Source organism: Schistocerca serialis, chromosome 1 (genome assembly GCF_023864345.2).
Source record: "Schistocerca serialis cubense isolate TAMUIC-IGC-003099 chromosome 1, iqSchSeri2.2, whole genome shotgun sequence".
NCBI lineage: Eukaryota > Metazoa > Arthropoda > Insecta > Orthoptera > Acrididae > Schistocerca > Schistocerca serialis.
In genome coordinates, this window is record NC_064638.1 from 1,033,832,941 (window position 1) to 1,033,855,425 (window position 22,485).

The window sequence follows — 22,485 nt, forward strand, 5'->3', positions numbered from 1 at the left end:
TTAACTGAGCGTACAGAAATCACGGTTTATAACACGGTTGTAAACTCAACGCTACTATAGAGCCGTGAAACTTGGGTTATCTATACAGCCCAGACATCAGAAAGCTTGAGCACTTTCACCAGCCAAATCTTAGCCTTACTTTGAAAATCAAGTTAGAGAGAACAGTGTCGCCAGTATTCAAGCTCTTAGAAACAACGTATGTCGATTGTTTTGAAGCCACTGTTGTCGAACATCAGTTGGGATAGCCGGTAGACATGCGCTGGAGGACTGATAACTGCCTTCCACGTCTGCTGTTTTATCGTAAATTGTGCCCCATTTCAAAACGCCATGAAGCTCTTCTGAGACGTTACAACGACCAACTTAAACGAAGGTGGCCATTGAAGCACGGGAAGAACTTGGAAAAGTCGTCAGCGCTGGCGCCAGATTGTCTATATTACTTCTAACATCTTTGAAGATAAGCGCCTTACATAGGAACAGGAAATTTGACGAGCACTGGAACTTCGCTAACATCCCCCAGGTCTCAGTGCCGTCTAGAGATCTAGAGTTTATCGTCAAACTCTCTATACATAAGAGGCAATGTCCTGCTTGACTAACTCATCATCGCCCAGCCCCAACGGCTAATGACAGAAACTTGGAATTTGGAAGACGTGTGGATCTTATACTGTAGGCGTCGTTTAAGAAGGGATTTTCTGATATTCCTGTCCTAAGGGGGTAAAATGGAGGATTCAGGACTCTTTTGAAAAATGTCACTATTAACACAGTTCTAATGCTAGATCTACGAAAATTGGTATTTGTTTTCCCGATCAGAAATAAAGAAATACGTGTTTCAGTATTTTTGGATATTTAACCCTTTGGGAGTGAAATGGTGGGTGAAAGCCTTTTTGGAAAATATATCATTATTAAAGAATTACTAAAGTATTTTTAAAGCTACATCTGTGAACATAGGTATCTGGCTTCTCGGTTAGATAGTGTTTCAGTGTAATTAGAAACTGAATCCCTAAGTAGGTGAAAGAGGGAATAATTTTTTTTATGAAAATATTTTATTATGAAGCATTTTTAAAGCTAAAGCTATGAAAATTTAAATTTGGCTTCTCAGTTAAAAATCAATAAATACATATCTGGAACGAGGGATGAAAGGTTTTATGGAAATATTTCATTGTGCAAGTATTTTTGAAATTCAACTCCTAAGGGGGTGAAATTAACAGTCCTAAGGGGGTGAAATAGGAGAGGAAAGGCTTTTTGAAAGTATGTTGGTATGTCGCTATTAAGAGAATTTTGAACTACGAAAACGGGTATTTTGTTTCTCAGTCAGAAAATAAAAAATACGTGTTTCAGTATTTTTGGAAATTCAAACGCTAAGGTGGTAAAATATTGGGTGAAAGTTTTCTTTAAAAATAAATAAATAATTACTAAAGAACTACTGAAGGATTTTTAAAGCTACATCTATGACAATTGGTATTTGACTTCTCAGTTAGAAATAATAATAATAAAAAAAACCATGTGTTCCAGTGTTTCTGGAAATTCGGCCCCTAAGAGAGTGCAACAGAGGATGAAAACTTTTAAGAAAATATTTCGTTACATTAAAAAATTTTAGGCTAAGTTTACGAAAATTTCTGTTTCACTCATCGGTTTGATATCTATAAAGCAATATTTGTTAGTTGATGAAAGTTGTTATGGAAATATCTCCACAAGAACGCAAAAGGCGTGATTAATGAAAGAATGAAAGACCTGATTTTGCTGGAAAGAATCAACTTTTGCAACAATTTCGCCGCGGAACTTTCGGGGCTCTTTGCGACTGCCGCTGTTAATCACGACTAGATGATTTTTTGAGAGGATACTGTTCCAGTTCAAGTGTACATTACTTGTTTCAAGTCTTGGCGGAAGAACTTTTTTAAACGGGAATACAAAGTATTATTGTATAATATGACAGCTGATGAATTTTTATGAAGACTGTCGAAAAATAATTTAAAATATGTCATTCCAAAATAAAAAAATATTTTGCTCATAAAATAGCAGTAATACACGTAGCAGCAACAAAAGATATGAACAGAGAGGGTGTTCGCTTTCTGAAACCGGTATGAATTCATATTTTTTCTCATATCAATTTAATTTAATACAAGAAGGGCCCTTGATAAGTACGTACAGTCCATCCTGTTCATTCCGCGCGCATGTTAGTTACATAAAAAGGCGCGCAGAGTGTGGCCGACAGCATTCGTAGCCGTGGATTTAATGCTTCCTGCGCTGCCGTAATTGAGTTTCTTCAGACCTTGGCTTCTTCGTATGCTGCCCGCGATAAGCCAGCACCGCACCACCACAGTGGGGCACGCTGTGTAAGTGGGCTACATGCGTGCACTTGGTATGAATGACAGCCGCTGTTCCAGCAGCCAGGTCCTGCACAGGGCACACAAGGGGGAGGCTGCGCGCTGTTCTTCGGCAAAGCCTCCGGTCATTACAAGGACGAAATCTCCGGTCTTTGGTTATGAGGCACCAGTTTCACGGACTAAAAATTACGAGCACTTGCTGAACAGTAATGCCTACGAATTTTTTTTATTTATTTATTTATTTAATCGGATGGCTAGGGCCCCCCGTCGGGCAAACCGTCCGCCGGGGGCCGGTCTTTCAAGTTGACGCCACTTCGGCGACCTGCAGTCGATGAGGATGATAGGATGATGATGTGGACAGCACAACACCCAGTCCCTGGGCGGATAAAATTCCCCGACCCAGCCGGTAATCGAACCAGGGCCCAGTGGATTGACAATCCGTCACGCTGACCATTCAGCTACATTTTTTAAAACTTTTAAAATAAAACCAACATTATTAACACTCTACATCTTTGATCTTCATGTCTACATATTTGCAGCACTTGCTGCTAGAGGAATGCGAACTGTAGCGTGCAACGCGGCGGTGTGTAACGCAACTATGTCAGTGCTCGAGAAATAGCGTGGTGTAAACTAGTTTCGAATTCGAAGAGTTCGTCTACACATGGAGCACACACGAGCGCTGCGACTTCAGCAACACTCCGACGACTTGGGTTCACTATCCTTCATCGCCCTCCATACAGCCCTGACTAGGCCCAACAGATTTTCGTCTGTTTCCAAAAATTAAAGAACAGCTTCGAGGAACTCACTTCGATAGTGATGAAACGGTGCTAGCAGAGGCGAGGTTGCGGCTCCGTCGACAAAGCCGTTTTACAGTGTCGGTATCAACAAACGGGTCACCTGTTGGGGGAAATGCCTTCGTCGCAAGGGTGACATACTGAGAAATAAATATGTAGAGTGGGCCGGTCGTTGGTGGCCGAGCGGTTCTAGGCGCTTTAGTCTGGAACCGCGTGACCACTACGGTCGCAGGTTCGAATCCTGCCTCGGGCATGGATGTGTGTGATGTCCTTAGGTTAGTTAGGTTTAAGTAGTTCTGAGGTCTAGGGGACTGATGACTTCAGATGTTAAGTCCCATAGTGCTCAGAACCATTTGAAATATGTAGACATGAAGAATAAAGATGTATAATTTTAATAACGTTTGTTTCATGTAAGAAGGTTTAAGAGTTTTAACATTAAATATTTGGAGGCATTGCTTTTGAACACGCCCTCACAATCTGTATCTGTAATTTCTTATCTGTATTTCAGTAGCGCGATATATACTCTGTTTGAAATTCATTATCTTCTATCAGTCGTCGCAGTATTATGGGTGCCATAAACATGCCACAGAGAGAACCACTCCCCCCCCCCCCCCTCCCCACACCAATACCGCTTCTGGTCACCAGAAAGGCTTCAGTTCCGCAAGGAAGAGGGCCCACAAGAGCTGCAGGTCCTCAGTTACGATTAGCTAATAAACTGCGCAGATGTTTAGCGCAACGGTTCTCCCGTTGTTCCAATTAGTCCTAGATATCTGCTGTGGGTTTCAGACTGGGTGATTCAGCGGTCCGGTCGAAGTCCAGTAAGGTGATTCTGTGTTGCTCAAACGGGGAACATATCCGACTGTTGCTTGGGAGTGTCCAAAGCATACTCATCATGTAGAAGAGAAACATGAAGACATAAACATTCTTGGCTCATGTTCACGGTCACATGAATAAGTGAGCCCAAGTCGAGGTACGAAAAACGCCTCCAAAACTCATAGAAACACCTCCGCCCTGAATTACAGCTTCACTGTTTTCGGTGCACGCAGCTCGAGTTGTCGCCCTACCATTTAGCTATCCGTGCACGACTCCCGGCCACACCCAAACTTCCATATGTAATCAACCATGCGTCTACAATCTGTACTCGAACATCCATTACGTATATTCCTGTACATGTGAAATATTTTACTTGAAAGTCGCTTGCCTCGTGTCGGCGGATAAATACGATATTGCAGTGCCTGTGTTATTCGGAATTACGATGCAAAGTTCCTTTGGACATGCGTGCAATATCATATTGTTCTAGGCATCTTTACACTCACTGTGCGCTCAGAACTGAGAAGTACGATGTAATGCGATAGACAGACACACTAGAGGCGCTGCGAATCACATCTGCACGTAGCTTCACCAAATTTTCACTGTGGTTTTAATTTCGCGATCCATCGGTGGTTGGAAAGAAAATATCCCTGTTAATATATCTACTGGAAGACCAGAGGACACGCCCCGTCTTGCACATTTTTATTTCTAAGGTAAAGCTCTCATCGGTCGAAGGCCGATTTGAACACAGTTGCCATCCTCTGACATTTGAACTGGCTTACGCAGCCATTTGCAGGAGGACCTACGGTTTTGTTGGATATCGCATCGCAAAGCTAATCGGCATTTTGAAATTAACCATCTTTGTCTGGCGTAAAAGCAGAGATAAAGAATACGTAAAACTCCATGAACTGACCGTAGATCAATCACGAAACTATTGGATCCATAGTCAGTCACTTTATCACTGAACCACCGAACTTGGCTTTCTTCCCATGCACACAGTAAGCACATACTTCCTGCGTACGGAAATATGTAGTACTGTACGTTGGCCAGCTCCTACAATAAGTAGTAAGTCATACTCCAAAGTAATACAGGGTGGTCTGAAATTCCCGTTACAAACTTCTATGACATGTAGAGGGTAGTGAGTACATAACATTTTGAATAGGAACCCATGTCCGGAAACGTATCGTTTCCGTTCTACGACAGTTTCAATGCAGATGATTATCTCATCAACACCCACGTGAGGAATGTACTTAGGTGTGATCCAGTACAATTGTTGCAATCCATTTGAAAAGAATACTGTCTCGTTCCGTTATTACTTACGCATTTGCATTACAGCTTACACCTTACGGTTTACATTAGTCGACAACAACAAGAACCCCGCATCTACGGCACCAACCGCAACGTACCGATGCATTACAACAGCGGCTCGATGTGGCGATCACCAACGTTGTAACACACATTGTACCTCCGAAGTATGCTCTGGTACACTCTCTCCATCCCACCTGGTGTCTCTTCAATGTCTTGTGCAGCGGCCAGAACTCGTGGCAGCAGATCTTCTTCTGTCCTTACAGGTGTCTCATAAATCAGGTCCTTCATACGATCCCACAAGAAGTAGTCCATAGGGGTTAAATCCGGCGATAGTGGCGGCCACACGGTTGGACCACCACGGCCTATCCATCTTTCACCATACCATCTGTTGAGATGTCTCCGGACAGCCAGTGAAAAGTGAGGTGGTGCTCCATCATGCTGAAACCACATTTCCTGACGGACATTCAAGGGCACAGCTTCCAAGAACTGGTCCATTACGTGTCGTAGGAAGACTAAGTACGCGGAACCCGTGAGCTTGGATGGAAGGAGATATGGTCCAATCACATGACCGTCCAGAATACCTGCCCACACGTTAATTCCAAACCTGTCTTGAAATACCTGAACATGCGTAGCATAGGGGTTTTCGTCCGCCCAGACATGGCTATTTCGAGCATTCAGAACACAATCGCTTGTGAACCTACATTCATCTGTGAACAGAACTCGACGTGGAAACAGGGGCGCGTCGATGCAACGGTGCAGGAACCATGTGCAGAAGGCGACGCGTTGTGGAAAGTCTGCTGGACCCATAGCGCGTACCCTTGTAAGTGGTACGGTTGTACTTGTTGCTCATGCAGGACATCCAAGACAAACGCCATTGCACGCGCAATTGTTCACGAACTCGTTGACGGGCTATCTTCAGTGCAACGCAGTACACCTTCTTCAAATTCGGGAGTGCGGAGTCGCCGTGGAGCACCACAGTCCTGCCTCCCCACGGTGAAGGTACCCGTTTCTCGTAGCCGTTGTGTAACTTGGGCAAACAGTTTGTGCGGTGGAGTGTGACGGTGTGGAAAACGTTCGTGATACAGCCGACTAGCAGCTCTTCCGTTACCTCCTGCTTCGCCATACACAAGGAGCATGTCTGTGTATTCCGCAAACGTGTACTGCAACATGTTTCGTCTATCGGTGATCTACAGGTGTTGACTCAGTCTCACAGCAAAGCGGACAATAAGTGACGTCTGGGGATCGTTTGACGTAGTAGACGTCATCGTGTCTACCCTGTGGCATACCAGGACAGGGAACTCTGAGACGTTTCTCTTGCCCCGAGCAGACGTTGACGAGGTACACATCTGAACTGAAACCGACGTAGACCGGATACGATACGATTCCGGACATGGGTTCCCATTCAAAGTGTTCTGTACTCACTACCGTCTACATGTCCTAGAAGTTTGTAACGGGAATTTCCGACCACCATGTATTATATACTCCATATAACTCAACAATATTCTCTCTGAGCTCTGCTTATTAACTAGGGCTACGGCGCTACGCGAGCGTGAACCTGTCGAACAATCACTTGAGGAGAGAACCAGCCATGTGCTGTACTGATAAGCTATTGACTCTAAATTGCTGAGTGTGGTCGAGTCAGAGGAACGAGGATCCCAACGGAGCTTCTTACACCAGCGGCAGTTGATTCTATCTCAAAAGTGCAGTTTGTAAGTTGTGTATACCTGATCATCTGTCGACAAACAAATTCTATCTACGGCGGCAAAACATTCCAGATTCGCTCTCTAATGACTTTCACGTGTGACGCCAGCAGCTGACGTGAATAATTAACTTGTTTGTAGTTTTGTCGGCAGATGTGATTAAGGTGCGTCGTATTTCACTGTCATACGTGGAAATCATTGCACCAAGAATCTGATCTTCAAATCAGGCTGATTTATACGTGTGCTCAATCAGATGTTCCATATACCGTAGTTCGTAAATCGTACGAGCGCTGACCATGAGTAATAGGTGACCGTGATGGCCTCTTTCGTGTTGGTAGGAGGACTTCTGTGTTTCTGGGAAGTAATTAATGCTAAAAAAGTGCCGTATGTCTTGTAGACACCAGCGATATCGTTATGGCGTTGCGGCTTCTAAGAAAATGGTACTGTCGGTTACAGTCCCAGCGACCTGAATAACCGTCTCTGTAGTGGCGAGTCAAGCGTTACTGATTACTAACTCAGACGTCCCAGACAATGTTTTCCTTGCGGGGAATTTATCGACTTGAGTAAAAAAATTCACAGAGATCGTGTTACAGCGATGAAGCAGTTTGTGGAGATGCATTGTACCTTGTAACTCAAAGAAACAGATATAAATATAGAGGTGCGCTGCCGACAGCGTTCATTATGATAATTATTTTACACTGCCTTTTTTACGTATGAGGTCACAGCCATTGTAAATTCCTCGAAGGAATTAATTTTCCCGCGTAGATTCTTTCTTCATTTTCAATAAACGCTTATTTCATTGTTTAGTAATTAGCTACCCACTCGGCGTTATGAAACTAAACTGTTATGTTTACAGCATGTTATACTCCACACATCAGTAGCAAAACCGGAATAAGGGTACCCCCTTTTTCCATTTTACATGTGGACACATCTGATTATGCTCTTATCTACTATGCTTGTGCCAAAATCTTTACAGGGACGGCACCACATGTTGCTTTCGCCTCCCCCCTCCCTCCCAAACAGATGTGTGCAATGTAATCTGCAGCATTGTAATAAAGTACGATAATGCCCCAGAGTGGCCAGGCGAATTAACTAATCACTAAATAACGAAATAAAATGTTTGTTTCAAAGTAAAAGGAAGATCATTGCCATAAAGAAAATACCTGTGTTTGACGAACAAAATTTTTTATAATTTTTTGTTTGACTGTTTTCAGGTCGCCTGCAATATTGCGTAATTACTAGAAAATTTCTTTTTCCCACTTGTGCATAGTTCCGTGTAGTGAGTATAAATTTTCAGTTGTGGTGTCATAAATGTTAATTCAGTACGTTATGCACAATAATTAACGTTCACTGTGCTATTCAGATCGTAAAATGTGAATTATACCGAAACATACACCACTGGAAAAAGGAAAATGGCTGTCTCTACACATGTAACATGCAAACAGTGCATGTGTGTGGGCTACTGGCGAAAATGCAGTAAAGGCAATAATTCAGAGCATTCACCTTTGTAGCTGGGAGGTCAACGCGGTGGATTACCAACCAAATGTTCCCGGGTTCGATTCCCGGTCGTGCTGGAGATTTTCTCCACTCGGAAACTGGGTATTTTATTGTCGTTACGTTCGTATCGTCATAATTGACATTACGCTATCGAGATGGCTGTAAGGCTATGTTCCGAAAGTCAATAAATTAAAAAATCAAAGAATAAAGTATTCAGAAAGGTATGGTGGGAGCAGGGGAGGAAACACATTCAGAACATGGATATGCTGACCTGCTTGTAACACTGTTGGACTTGGTGACAGAAGGGCCTTTGTTTCGAGCACAGTAATGGTTTAGTTAATATTGTATACAAGCCAGGACGACGTCGACGCTCAAGGCTTTTTCAGTTTAAAAAAAAATTCAGTAAGGTTGTGTTGTGGGCCTCTTGGAGGATGGATGCCATCCGATGAATAGAAAGTGATACGTAAGATATGTTTCAGTTTTGACCCAGTGGTCCAAGAAAACCGTTAGTTGTCCAGGTTAAGGCAGTGACATACAGATTCACGCATGTTCCGCCATATAAGAGACAGCTGAGACCATTAGGAACCGTTTGCTGGGAGCTGAGCTACAAACATGGGCTGAACTCCAGTATGATATTTTCACTCCGCAGCGGAGTGTGCGCTGATATGAAACTTCCTGGCAGATTAAAACTGTGTGCCGGACCGAGACTCGAACTCGTGGCCTTTGCCTTTCTGCAAGGTTCGCAGGAGAGCTTCTGTAAAGTTTGGAAGGTAGGAGACGAGGTACTGGCAGAAGCAAAGCTGTGAGGACGGGGCGTGAGTCGTGCCTGGGTAGCTCAGATGGTAGAGCACTTGCCCGCGAAAGGCAAAGGACCCGAGTTCGAGTCTCGGTCCAGCACACAGTTTTAATCTGCCAGGAAGTTTCGTGGACTGAACTGTTTATTTTCACGCATTGCCGTACCGCTCGCCATTGATGACATAGCGAGAGAGGCACCATACGGCATATCTGTATTTACTTTAGAGAGAAGACTGCTCTGACGTCAGTGACAGTCATGCGAATCAATCAAGAGAACTGCTGCTTCTCGTGGTATACCAGGGAGCTTCTGACACAACCAAATCAGGGCAGCATGGTGTGGGATTCAGTAGTCTATAACGACTTCACACCTCTAGTTTTCACTGAAGACAACAGAACAAGGTCGAAAACACGTGAACATGTTCCAGCCCATTTTGACGACGTTCCAGAGTCAGGGCGCTGTAACGAACTACGTACACTCTCCTCTAGTCACCCATCTCGTTCTCCAAGATTTTCATCGACTTCCCTGGCAGCCACAATATCCAGACATGAGACTCACTGATCATTTTGGTACGTTAATAGATAGCATATCGCTTGGTATATATTACCGACATCGTTTGATCAATTTTGACTATAGCTAAAAGTAAATAGGTAAGGTTACTTTCATCACTTTTACAGGGTGTTACAAAAAGGTATGGCCAAACTTTCAGGAAACATTCCTCACACACAAATAAAGAAAAGACTATGTAGACATGTGTCCGGAAACGCTTAATTTCCATGTTAGAGCTCATTTTAGTTTCGTCAGTATGTTCTTCCACCTACGCTCAATGGAGCACGTTATCATGATTTCATACGGGATACTCTACCTGTGCTGCTAGAACATGTGCCTTTACAAGTACGACACAACATGTGGTTTATGAACGGTGGAGCTCCTGCACATTTCAGTCGAAGTGTTCGTACGCTTCTCAACAACAGATTCGGTGACCGATGGATTGGTAGAGGCGGACCAATTCCATGGCCTCCACGCTCTCCTAACCTCAACCCTCTTGACTTTCATTTATGGGGGCATTTGAAAGCTCTTGTCTACGCAACCCTGGTACCAAATGTAGAGCCTCTTCGTGCTCGTATTGTGGACGGCTGTGATACAATACGCCATTCTCCAGGGCTGCATCAGCGCATCAGGGATTCCATGCGACGGAGGGTGGATGCATGTATCCTCGCTAACGGAGGACATTTTGCACATTTCCTGTAACAAAGTGCTTGAAGTCACGCTGGTACGTTCTGTTGCTGTGTGTTTCCATTCCATGATTAATGTGATTTGAAGAGAAGTGATAAAATGAGCTCTAACATGGAAAGTAAGCGTTTCCGGACACACATCCACATAACATATTTTCTTTCTTTGTGTGTGAGGAATGTTTCCTGAAAGTTTGGCCGTACCTTTTTGTAACACCCTGTATATTTATACCTACATACGATTGCAGGACCGCGTCGTTGCTAGAATTGGCCATACCATACATGGATGCAATTATCTAATACAACTGGTGTATATATACTCACGAGGAAAAGTCGCAACATCAAGAAGAGATGGTAGGCGTTTTCTACATCTGAAAGATGACGACTTCAAATTTTGCGCCAGTCGCATGAGAGTGATAGTAGTAGCACCACAATGAGGATGCAAGTCAGATTTACTTTATAAATACATGCTGTAAATGTTGTGAGTGTTAGTTAACTTTGAGATTGGACGTGGTGACTTGATGCTAGTCAAGAATGGCTTTAAGGCGACAAAGATGCCGTTATCAACACCTCGCTGAGTTTGAACGAGGTCGTGCAACAGGGCTGCGAGAAGCTGGATGTACCTTTCGCGATAGTGCAGAAAGACTTAGCAGGAATGTAGCCACTCTACGTGATTGCTAGCAGCCGTGGTCACGAGAATTAACAGTCGGAAGATGAAAGTGCCACGTGGCACTACTGAGAGGAAAGGCCACTGTGTTCGGCTTATGGCTCTGGCGCATCGAACTGCATCTGCAGCAAAATTTGGGCAGTGGTCGGCACCACAGTGACACTGCGAACTGTTAAAATGGATTACTTTAATAACAGCTCCGTGCTAGACGCCCTTTAATGTGCATTCCACTGACCCGAGCTGTAGCCATTTGCGACTTGGGTGGTGTCAAGCGAGTGCTCATTAGAGGGCAGGGTGGAGATTTTTTGTGTTTTCAGATGAAAGCAGGTTCTGTCTCAGTACCAGAGATAACAGGTGTTGCTTAGGAGGAGGTCAGTTGAGGACCTGCGATCTACCTGTGTGCGTGCTAGACACACTGGACCTACACCTGGAATTACAATCTGGGGTGCGATTTCGTGTGAAACCAGGAACACTGTCGTGGTTATCCACCCACCCTGACTGCTAATTTGTGCGTCAGTCTGGTGATCATATTTGTTGTTCTGCCATTCATGAACAGCATTCCAGGGGGTGTTTTCTAACAGGATAACGCTCGTCCACATACCGCTGTCGTAATCAAGCATGCTCTACGGAGTGTCGATATGTTGCGTTGCCCTTCTCGATCACCAGATCAGTCTCCAATCGAGCACATATTGGACATCATCCAAACAGCATTAACTGTGCCCGTATTGACTGACCAAGTGCAACAGGCATGAACACCATCTCACGAACTGACATCCGGCATGTGTACAACACAATGAATGCACGTTTGCACGCTTGCATTCTGGCGGTTATACCGCTTTTTCCTTATTTCAAATGGCTCTGAGCACTATGGGACTTAACATCTGAGGTCATCAGTCCCCTAGAACTTAGAACTACTTAAACCTAACTAACCTAACGACATCACACACATCCATGCCCGAGGCAGGATTCGAACCTGCGACCGTAGCGGTCGCGCGGTTCCAGACTGAAGCGCCTAGAACCGCTCGGCCACCACGGCCGACTTTTCCTTATTTCTTACGTTGTAGAGCCCTTCATGTGTATCGACAAATTCTATAAGAGTTTCAGGGAGCAACGACATTTTTTTTTTTTTTTTTTTGAGTTATCATTCTTCTGACTGGTTTGATATTGTCCGCCACGGAAGGAAGGAAGATTAAAGATTAACGTCCCGTCGACAGCGAAGTCATTAGAGACGGAGCGCAGGCCCGGATTACGAAAGGATGGGGAAGAAAATCAGCCGTGCCATTTTCCAAAGGATCGATCCTGACATTTGCCTGGAACGCTTTAGGGGAATCTAGGTTAACCTAAATCTGGATGCCAGGGCAGGGATATGAATCATCTTCCTCTCGAATGCGAGTCCAATGTACGAAACATTGCGGCGTCTCGCTCAGAGGACCGCCACCATTTTGTCTCCAGTGTCAACCTTTTCATCTTAGCGTAGCAATTACGCCCTGTGTCCTCAATTATTCGTTGAGTGTATTCCAACCTCTGTCTTCCGCTACAGTTCTTTCCCTCTCCAGCTACCTCTAGAAACGTGTAAGCTATTCTCAGATGTCTTAACACATCGTGTCATCATGTCCCTCCATTCTGTCAGTGTTTTCCGTATGTCCCTTTCTTTCCCGATTCTGTAGAGAACCTTATCAGTCCACTTAATTTTCAATATTCTTCTATAGCACCACATCTGTTCCAGTTTGTTGTTGTTGTTGTTGTTGTTTTTGGGAAAGGAGACCAGACAGCGAGGTCATCGGTCTCATCGGATTAGGGAAGGAAGTCGGCCGTGCCCTTTGAGTGGAACCATCCCGGCATTTGCCTAGAGCGATTTAGGGAAATCGCGGAAAACCTAAATCAGGATGGCCGAACGCGGGATTGAACCGCCGTCCTCCCGAATGCGAGTCCAGTGTCTAACCACTGCGCCACCTCGCTCGGTGTTCCGGTTTCCTCACAGTCCATGAGTCACTACCATGCGATGCTGTGCTCCAAAAGCACATTCTCATAAATTTATTCCTCATGTTAAGGCCCACATTTGATACTAATAGACTTCTTTTGGCCAGAAGTGGCCTTTTTGCCTGTGCCAGTCTGCGTTGTACATCTTCGTTTCCCCGTCCGTCATAAGTAATTTTACTTCCAAAGTATCATAATTCCTTCGTCTACTTCCTGATCTCCATTTGATGTTCATGGCTGATCTCATTTCAACTACTCCTCATTACTTCCATCTTTCTTTGGTTTATCTCAATCCGTACTCTTGACTGTTCATTCCATTCAGTAGATCCTGTAACTCTTATTCTCTTTCACTGAGCGTTCCGTCCAGGATTTCAAATATCTTGCACCATTTTACGTTCTTGAATGTTTTTCTTGGTCGTTAAATCCAATAAAGGTGTCTTTATTTTTCTTCGCCGTGCTTCAGTTATCACGCGCACGTCTGAACTGCGTCTATGGTGCTTCTTTCAGCCTCTAGATATCCATATAGGCCTCTTCTAAAGATTTCCATGTCGATCTTTTCTGGACGGTCTACTGCCAGTTTTCTCCTCGCGTCGTTAGGTGTTGTCCCTCTGTGTCTTCAGAAGACATGAGTCACTTTTCTTTGACTCCCTCGGACGCCACGGCGCCAGCGTTTTGGCCCATCCGGAATTGCTAATGACTATGTCTCTTCCACAACGTCGCTTCAGCCTCGCCTTCCTCTCGACAACGTCATAGATCTCCGTTCTTCTTCTTATCTGTTCGTCCTCGATCCTGTTTCTCAGACTTAGGCAAAGCATTGCTCTCCCATTTGCCCTTTGACGGACCCGCTGTCGATTTGGGCATCTTGTTGTAATTGACATTATTTCGCACCCATATGTTCATACAGGCAGCATGCATATGTCCTAAATTTTCCTTTGTGGGGTATGTATAGGTGTCGTCGATTTATAGTGAATGTAACCAAGTTTCTCGAATGCGATTAAGGAGCGGCCGATTCGCTGAGTGGTACCTGCCATCTGGTTATTTTCCCAAGCTGGATTTTATGTTCCATATAAATGTATTGATTTACTACTCCCACAGCATGTTTTTTGGTGGAGGCCTAAGGCTAATTAATGACTTTGACTAATGACTTTGGTCCTCTGAAGGTTAATTTTAAAGCCTGGGAAGCATCTTTGAGTTCTCAGATAATTACTGAAAATTCTGTCCCGTCCCAAACGTGTGTGTAGCTTGAGACTGGGCGACAGGGATAGTGAGAAGGGAACCAGCCGGTTGGCCTAGGTGACAGGAAGGCTTGGTCTAGCTACAGTGTTAACTCCATAATTACAAAAGGTAAGGATTGGAAGGAGACTTGAAATTATGTTAAGAAGCGGTTTGCAACTTCAGTTTATCCAGAAACAGTGTTCACTTCTGCTCTGTTGTATTGGTGGTGAATTACCCGCGAAAATACCAAGTATTGGTACAGAGACGATGCTTGGCTTGCACCGTCCCGTCCCCTATGAAACGACACTGTTACTATGACCTGCACGCACGCCACACAGATTGACTCAACTTCTCGCTTATGATCCCATTAGCTGTGCTGATACTAATGTAGGTACTTCATCTACATCTACGTCTACATAGATACTCTGCAAATCACATTTAAGTGCCTGGCAGAGGGTTCATCGAACCACCTTCACAATTCTCTATTATTCTAATCTCGTATAGCGCGCGCGGAAAGAATGAACACTTCTATCTTCCCGTACGAGCTCTGATTGCCCTTATTTTATCGTGGTGATCGTTCCTCCCTATGTAGGTCGGTGTCAACAAAGTATTTTCGCGTTCGGAGGAGGAAGTTGGTGATTGGAATTTCGTAAGAAGATTCCGTCGCAACGAAAAACGCCTTTCTTTTAATGATGTCCAGCCCAAATCCTGTATCATTACTGTGACACTCTCGCCCATATTTCGCGATAATACAAAACGACTGCCCTTCTTTCAACTTTTTCTATGTACTCCGTCAGTCCTGTCTGGTAAGGATCCCACACCGCGCAGCAGTATTCTAAAAGAGGACGGACAAGCGTAGTGTAAGCAGTCTCCTTAGAGGTCTGTTACATTTTCTAAGTGACCTACCAATGAAACGCAGACTTTGGTTAGCCTTCCCCACAACATTTTCTATATGTTTCTTCCAGTTTAAGTTGTTCATAATTGTAATACCTAGGTATTTAGTTGAATTTACGGCTTTTAGATTAGACTGATTTATCGTGTAACCGAAGTTTAACGAGTTCCTTTTAGCACTCATGTGGATGACCTCACACTTTTCGTTATTTAAGGTCAACTGTCACTTTTCGCACGATTTCGATATTTCTTCGAAATCGTTTTGCAGTTTGTTTTGATCTTCTGATGACTTTATTAGTCGATAAACGACAGCGTCATCTGCAAACAACCGAAGACGGCTGCTCAGATTGTCTCCCAAATAGTTTATATAGATAAGGAACAGCAAAGGGCCTATAACACTACCTTGGGGAACGCCAGAAATTACTTCTGTTTTACTCGATGACTTTCAGTCAATTATTACGAACTGTGACCTCTCTCACAGAAAATCACAAATCCGGTCACATAACTGAGATTATATTCCATAAGTACGCAATTTCACTACGAGTCGCTTGTGTGGTACAGTGTCAAAAGCCTTCTGTAAATCCAGAAATACGAAATCGATCTGAAATCCCTTGTCAATAGGACTCAACACTTCATGTGAATAAAGAGCTAGTTGTGTTTCACAGGAACGATGTTTTCTAAACTCATGTTGACTGTGTGCCAATAGACCATTTTCTTCGAGGTAATTCATAATGTTAGAACACAGTATATGTTCCAAAATACTAGTGCATATCGACGTTAACGATATGGACCTGTAATTTAGTGGATTACTCCTACTACCTTTCTTGAATATTGGCGTGACCTGTGCAACTCTCCAGTCTTTGGGTACGGATCTTTCGTCGAGCGAGCGGTTGTATATGATTGTTAAGTATGGAGCTATTGCATCAGCATACTCCGAAAGGAACCTCACTGGTAAATAGGCTGGACAAGAAGACTTCCTTTTATTAAGTGATTTATGTTGCTTCACTACTTCCAGGATATTTACTTCTACGTTACTCATGTTGGCAGCTGTTCTCGATTCGAATTCTGGAATCTTTACTTCGTCTTCTTTTGTGAAGGCATTTCTGGAGGCTGTGTTTAGTAAATCTGCTTTGGCAGTTCTGTCTTCGATAATATGCCTACTGCTATCGCGCAGAGAAGGCGTTGATTGTTTCTTGCCACTAACATACTTCACATACAACCAGAATCTCTTTGGGTTTTTTGCCAGGTTTCGAGACAAAGTTTCGTTGTGAAAACTGTTATAAGCATCTCGCATTGAAGTCTGCGCTAAATTTCGAGCTTCTGTAAAAGATCACCAATCTTGGGGATTTTGCTTCTGTTTAAATTTGGCATATTTGTTTCGTTGTTTCTGCAACAGTGTTCTAACCCGTTTTGAGTACCAGAGAGGATCAGCTCCGTCGTTTGTTAATTTATTTGGTACAAATCTCTCAATTGCTGCCGATACTATTTCTTTGAATTAGAGCCACATCTGGTCTACACTTATATTATTAATTTGGAATGAGTGGAGCTTGCGTCTGAGGCCTTGACACCTTGTCAAGCCATATGTGCAGGGCCGGTTCGATGACATTTATTATTTGGCGTTCTCCCCCCCCCCCCCCCCCCCCAATTTTCTCACGTACACTGTCACCCGCATCAGTTTTCGCTACCATTAGTCATTTGCGCTGTGTACAAATCTTAAGACTAGACCGCCTCTTGGTGCTCCAAGCGTACGCTTCTAGCGCCCCTCACAGCTTGGCGGCCGGCCGGAGTGGTCGAGCGGTTCTAAGCGCTACAGTCTGGAACCGCGCGACCGCTACGGTCGCAGGTTCGAATCCTGCCTCGGGCATGAATGTGTGTGATGTCCTTAGGTTAGTTAGGTTTAAGTAGTTCTAAGCCTGGCGCCCGAAGCAGCGGCTTGCGTCGCTTTGGTCTTAAACCTGTGCAGCTACTGATACTCCTGTTTTAGCCCAGCCTGACTCTTTCTACCTCAATACACCTCGTGCCGAGTGTCCCGCTCACCTGCTCTCTGGCCGTTACTCTACTTCCTAACCTGCTCCTACTCTGTCTCATATCGTCGTGCTGCCCGAGTTCTATTCGTAGTTTTCCCCTCTATTCGAAATTTTCCCTCGTTATCCTGACTGTCCCTAATACGACGCGATTCCGAAGACGCGCCGTCATTTCATTGGCTTTAATTGTGCATTGTCTTCAGAATGTTCTTCGGTTCTTGGGCGGAAGGAGACAGGCGTCTCTTCTTACATGGTCATAGACTGCGTCCTAGGCCTCTCACTGGCAGCACATGACGTATGAGTGTCTCTCCCAGACACCCCCTCTCTCTCTCTCTCTCTCTGTCTCTCTCCTCCTACACTCTCTGGCCAGTTATACTGCATGTGCTGTGGGTCTAGTTCACTTGGAGCCGTGTCTGTTAACGGGGTCGTGTAATGTCCTTGTATATAGCGTAATCGCTCGATGGACTGGCGCCTGGAATCCAGCTGTTTGTTATGGCTATGCTGCAGTACTACGCCTGGCACCTTGTCGTCATCGGCCTCGTGATTACACCGCAATACTTCGACGACATACTTTACTCTGTATCCGTTACTGTTTCTTCATAAGACTTTGCTTTTTCTTTTTGGATGCTACAGTTCTTTTGCGTCGCAGCTAAAGAGGATGACGTCGTCTGCTAAGCGAAGATGGTCGAGACGTTTTCCATCTATGTTAAATTGAACGTGGATAAAAGCGCAAACAGCTGTTAAGTGTTTCTTTATTGTCGACCAGTTAGAGCAGCATCTTCAGGTGGTCCTATATGGAATGGAAAGCATCCTTTTAATCTGTACATTTTGAAAAAATAATTAAGGTCAGCCAGTAAAAGTAAACCTAATTTAACGTACTGCTAAATGGGGTTGAAATGTAAGACAAGAAGCATAAATTAAGATACCATCAGTGGAGCGTCTGTCTGAGGAACGTAACCCATTAGCCAGAACCTTTGCTACAAACATAAAAACCCTCAGAAGCGTAATTTACGCAAGATTAAATTGAATGCAGATGGACTAACCGTGTTAAAAACCTTATAAGGTTACAGGCTTTATTTCAGGCACTTATAACCGATGACCTCGCTGTTTGGTTGCCTCCCCCAAAACTGTCTGCAGGACCGAGACTCGAACTCGGGACCTCTGCATTTCGTGGGCAAGTGCTCTGCCGTCTGCGCTACCCAAGCACGACTCAGGACCCGTCCCCTACCGTCAAAACTTCACAGAAGCTCATCTGTAACCCTTGCAGAACTAGCACTTCTGGAAGAAAGTATATTGTGGAGACATGGCTTAGCGACAGCCTCCTGGTATGAAACTTCCTCGGCTGGTAGAGCACTTGCCCGCGAAAGGCAAAGGTCCCGAGTTCGAGTCTCGGTCCGGCAGACAGTTTCAATCTGCCAGGAAGTTTCATATCAGCGCACACCCCGCTGCAGAGTGAAAATCTCATTCTGGAATTTTGTGGCTGTGTATGCCCCGTTTCGCGGAGTTGTGCGATTAAGGCCGACTTCGAGCTGGTCAAATTAAGATGTTCCCGGAAACGTGTTTCAAACACGAGTAACTTACCAATGTGGCCCATACATCCCTTTGGACAATCACCACATTGATACTAGAAAGACCGGACGCATCAAATTTACTACGTGTATAGCGTGCTCTGCGCCTGTATTTATAACCAATGGTCTGAGATAAAATACACAGGACAGATCTTTTTTGCTGTTAGGCTGGGATCAATCTTTTCTGATATCTTACCATAGTATGAGAGTCTTTGGTAACCATGGGCCTCAGAGTTGCTTCCATCTTTGTTGACACCTTTGCTTGCTGGTACCTCTACCTTTTCTACACCCAAACTGATTGTCATCTGCTAACAGATCCTCAGTTTTCTTTTGCATTCTTCTGTATATTGAGTTTTGAAAAAAAATCAATATTTTTTCAAATCCATACGTGAAGTTGTTGGTCATCAAGGAATATATTCACAAAAAATGTTTCATGTCAAAAAGTTTTAAAATTGACGGAGGAGTAGCAGTTTTTCTTTTCGGCCATTCTGATTTTTTTCGAAGTAATTGAAGTATAGTGACGTTTTTAAATTACTAAAATTCTGTAAAATGGAATTACTACAGTACACAACGTTTGGTCCAGTATGAAGGAAAAATAAATAAAAGACGACTCGATATGTTTGAAAATTGTATTCTTTATTTTCAGTTCACATATTAGATCATACAATCCCGTCTTCGCTCCGTCCGCATAGGTATGTCGTCGGCAGAATGTACAGCTGGCCATGCGGAATGTAAGTGTCTTTTCTGCCAGCCACGCGTCGTTGTGTCATCAGTCACCGGGCTTCCGCATCGCTTTAGAGTTCGTAGACAGCAGGGGCTTTAGTGCTGGAGTGAATGTATGTGTCGTGGTATGAATATAGTTATGTAAAGTAATTAACTGCATTCGAATGTTGATCACCTGCTCGCCCCAAGAATCTCACACCCCGTCGCGACCCATCATTGATCAGAAACCTCCATAAATATGTACTTTCCATTTCACAATGGAGTCCGTCGGGAACGTAAATACCAATGGCTGGAAAATGCAAATAAATTTAAATTATAGTTACAGTTATTTATTCACGTTGAATTCGTACATATAGATTAGGCACATATACACTGAAGCGCCAAAGAAACTGCTATAGGCATGCTTTTTCAAATAGAGATATGTAAACAGGCAGAATACGGCGCTGCGGTCGGCAACGCCTATATAAGACAACAAGTGTCCGGCACAGTTGTTCGATCGGTTACTACTGCTGCAATGGCAGATTATCAAGATTTACTTGAGTCTGAAGGTGGTGTTGTAATCGGCGATCAATGGGACACAGCATCTCCGAGGTAGCATGAAGTGAGGATTTTCCCGTACGACAATTTCACGAATGTACCGTGAATATCAGGGATACGGTGAAACATCAAATCTCCGACATCCTTGAGGCCGGAAAATAGGTCCTGCAAGAACGGGACCAACGACGACTGAAGAGAATCGTTCAACGTGACAGAAGTGCAACCCTTCCGCAAATTGCTCCAGATTTCAATGCTGGGCCATCATCAAGTGTCAGCGAGCGAACTATTCAACGAAAAATCATCGATATGGGCTTTCGGAGCCGAAAGCCCACTCGTGTAACCCTGATGACTGCACGACACAAAGCTTTATGCCTTGCCTGGGCCTGTCAAGCGACATTGGAAAAAATGGAAATTTGTGGTAAGTTCTTTGGGACAAAGTTGCTGAGGTCATCGGTCCCTAGGCTTACACACTACTTAATCTAACTTAAACTGACTTACGCTAAGGACAACACACATACCCATGCCCAAGGGAGGACTCGAACCTCCAACGGGGGCAAGCCGCGCGAGCCGCGGCAAAGCGCCGCAGACCGCACGACTACCCCGCGCGGCAGCTACAATGGACTGTTGATGGCAGGAAACATGTTGCCTGGTCGACGAGCCTCGTTTCAAATTGTATCGAGCGGATGGAAGAGTACGGGTTCATATCGCGTCGTCTTGTGGCATTTCTGCGTGCTCGCGGGGGACCTTCTCGATGTTAGGCAGGTGTACCAGTTTCTTTGGCTCTTCAGCGTAGATTAGGCATATACACTCCTGGAAATTGAAATAAGAACACCGTGAATTCATTGTCCCAGGAAGGGGAAACTTTATTGACACATTCCTGGGGTCAGATACATCACATGATCACACTGACAGAACCACAGGCACATAGACACAGGCAACAGAGCACGCACAATGTCGGCACTAGTACAGTGTATATCCACCTTTCGCAGCAATGCAGGCTGCTATTCTCCCATGGAGACGATCGTAGAGATGCTGGATGTAGTCCTGTGGAACGGCTTGCCATGCCATTTCCACCTGGCGCCTCAGTTGGACCAGCGTTCGTGCTGGACGTGCAGACCGCGTGAGACGACGCTTCATCCAGTCCCAAACACGCTCAATGGGGGACAGATCCGGAGATCTTGCTGGCCTGGGTAGTTGACTTACACCTTCTAGAGCACGTTTAGTGGCACGGGATACATGCGGACGTGCATTGTCCTGTTGGAACAGCAAGTTCCCTTGCCGGTCTAGGAATGGTAGAACGATGGGTTCGATGACGGTTTGGATGTACCGTGCACTATTCAGTGTCCCCTCGACGATCACCAGTGGTGTACGGCCAGTGAAGAAGATCGCTCCCCACACCATGATGCCGGGTGTTGGCCCTGTGTGCCTCGGTCGTATGCAGTCCTGATTGTGGCGCTCACCTGCACGGCGCCAAACACTCATACGACCATCATTGGCACCAAGGCAGAAGCGACTCTCATCGCTGAAGACGACACGTCTCCATTCGTCCCTCCATTCACGCCTGTCGCGATACCACTGGAGGCAGGCTGCACGATGTTGGGGCGTGAGCGGAAGACGGCCTAACGGTGTGCGAGACCGTAGCCCAGCTTCATGGAGACGGTTGCGAATGGTCCTCGCCGATACCCCAGGAGCAACAGTGCCCCTAATTTGCTGGGAAGTGGCGGTGCGGTCCCCTACGGCACTGCGTAGGATCCTACGGTCTTGGCGTGCATCCGTGCGTCGCTGCGGTCCGGTCCCAGGTCGACGGGCACGTGCACCTTCCGCCGACCACTGGCGACAACATCGATGTACTGTGGAAGACCTCACGCCCCACGTGTTGAGCAATTCGGCGGTACGTCCACCCGGCCTCCCGCATGCCCACTATACGCCCTCGCTCAAAGTCCGTCAACTGCACATACGGTTCACGTCCACGCTGTCGCGGCATGCTACCAGTGTTAAAGACTGCGATGGAGCTCCGTATGCCACGGCAAACTGGCTGACACTGACGGCGGCGGTGCACAAATGCTGCGCAGCTAGCGCCATTCGACGGCCAGCACCGCGGTTCCTGGTGTGTCCGCTGTGCCGTGCGTGTGATCATTGCTTGTACAGCCCTCTCGCAGTGTCCGGAGCAAGTATGGTGGGTCTGACACACCGGTGTCAATGTGTTCTTTTTTCCATTTCCAGTAGTGTATAAATACACAATTACGGCACATACACAGTCACATTAATATAAAATCAATGTTACAGTCAAATTTCTGCACTTAACTATCTAGTGATAGGTAACTGTACTTCAACTTTCTTAAAATAACTTGAAAATGGCCACAGTAAAAATATGCTACTCCTATGTCAATTGTAAACATTTTTCGCTCAAACTTTTTTGGTGAATACA

General features: G+C 45.0%; 1 protein-coding gene across 1 annotated transcript in view; it reads left to right on the forward strand.

Annotated features, from left to right (window-relative positions):
- The window catches only part of LOC126414146 (protein neuralized), an 860,420-nt gene that overhangs the window by 630,095 nt on the left and 207,840 nt on the right, over positions 1-22,485 (forward strand). The window lies entirely within an intron of this gene.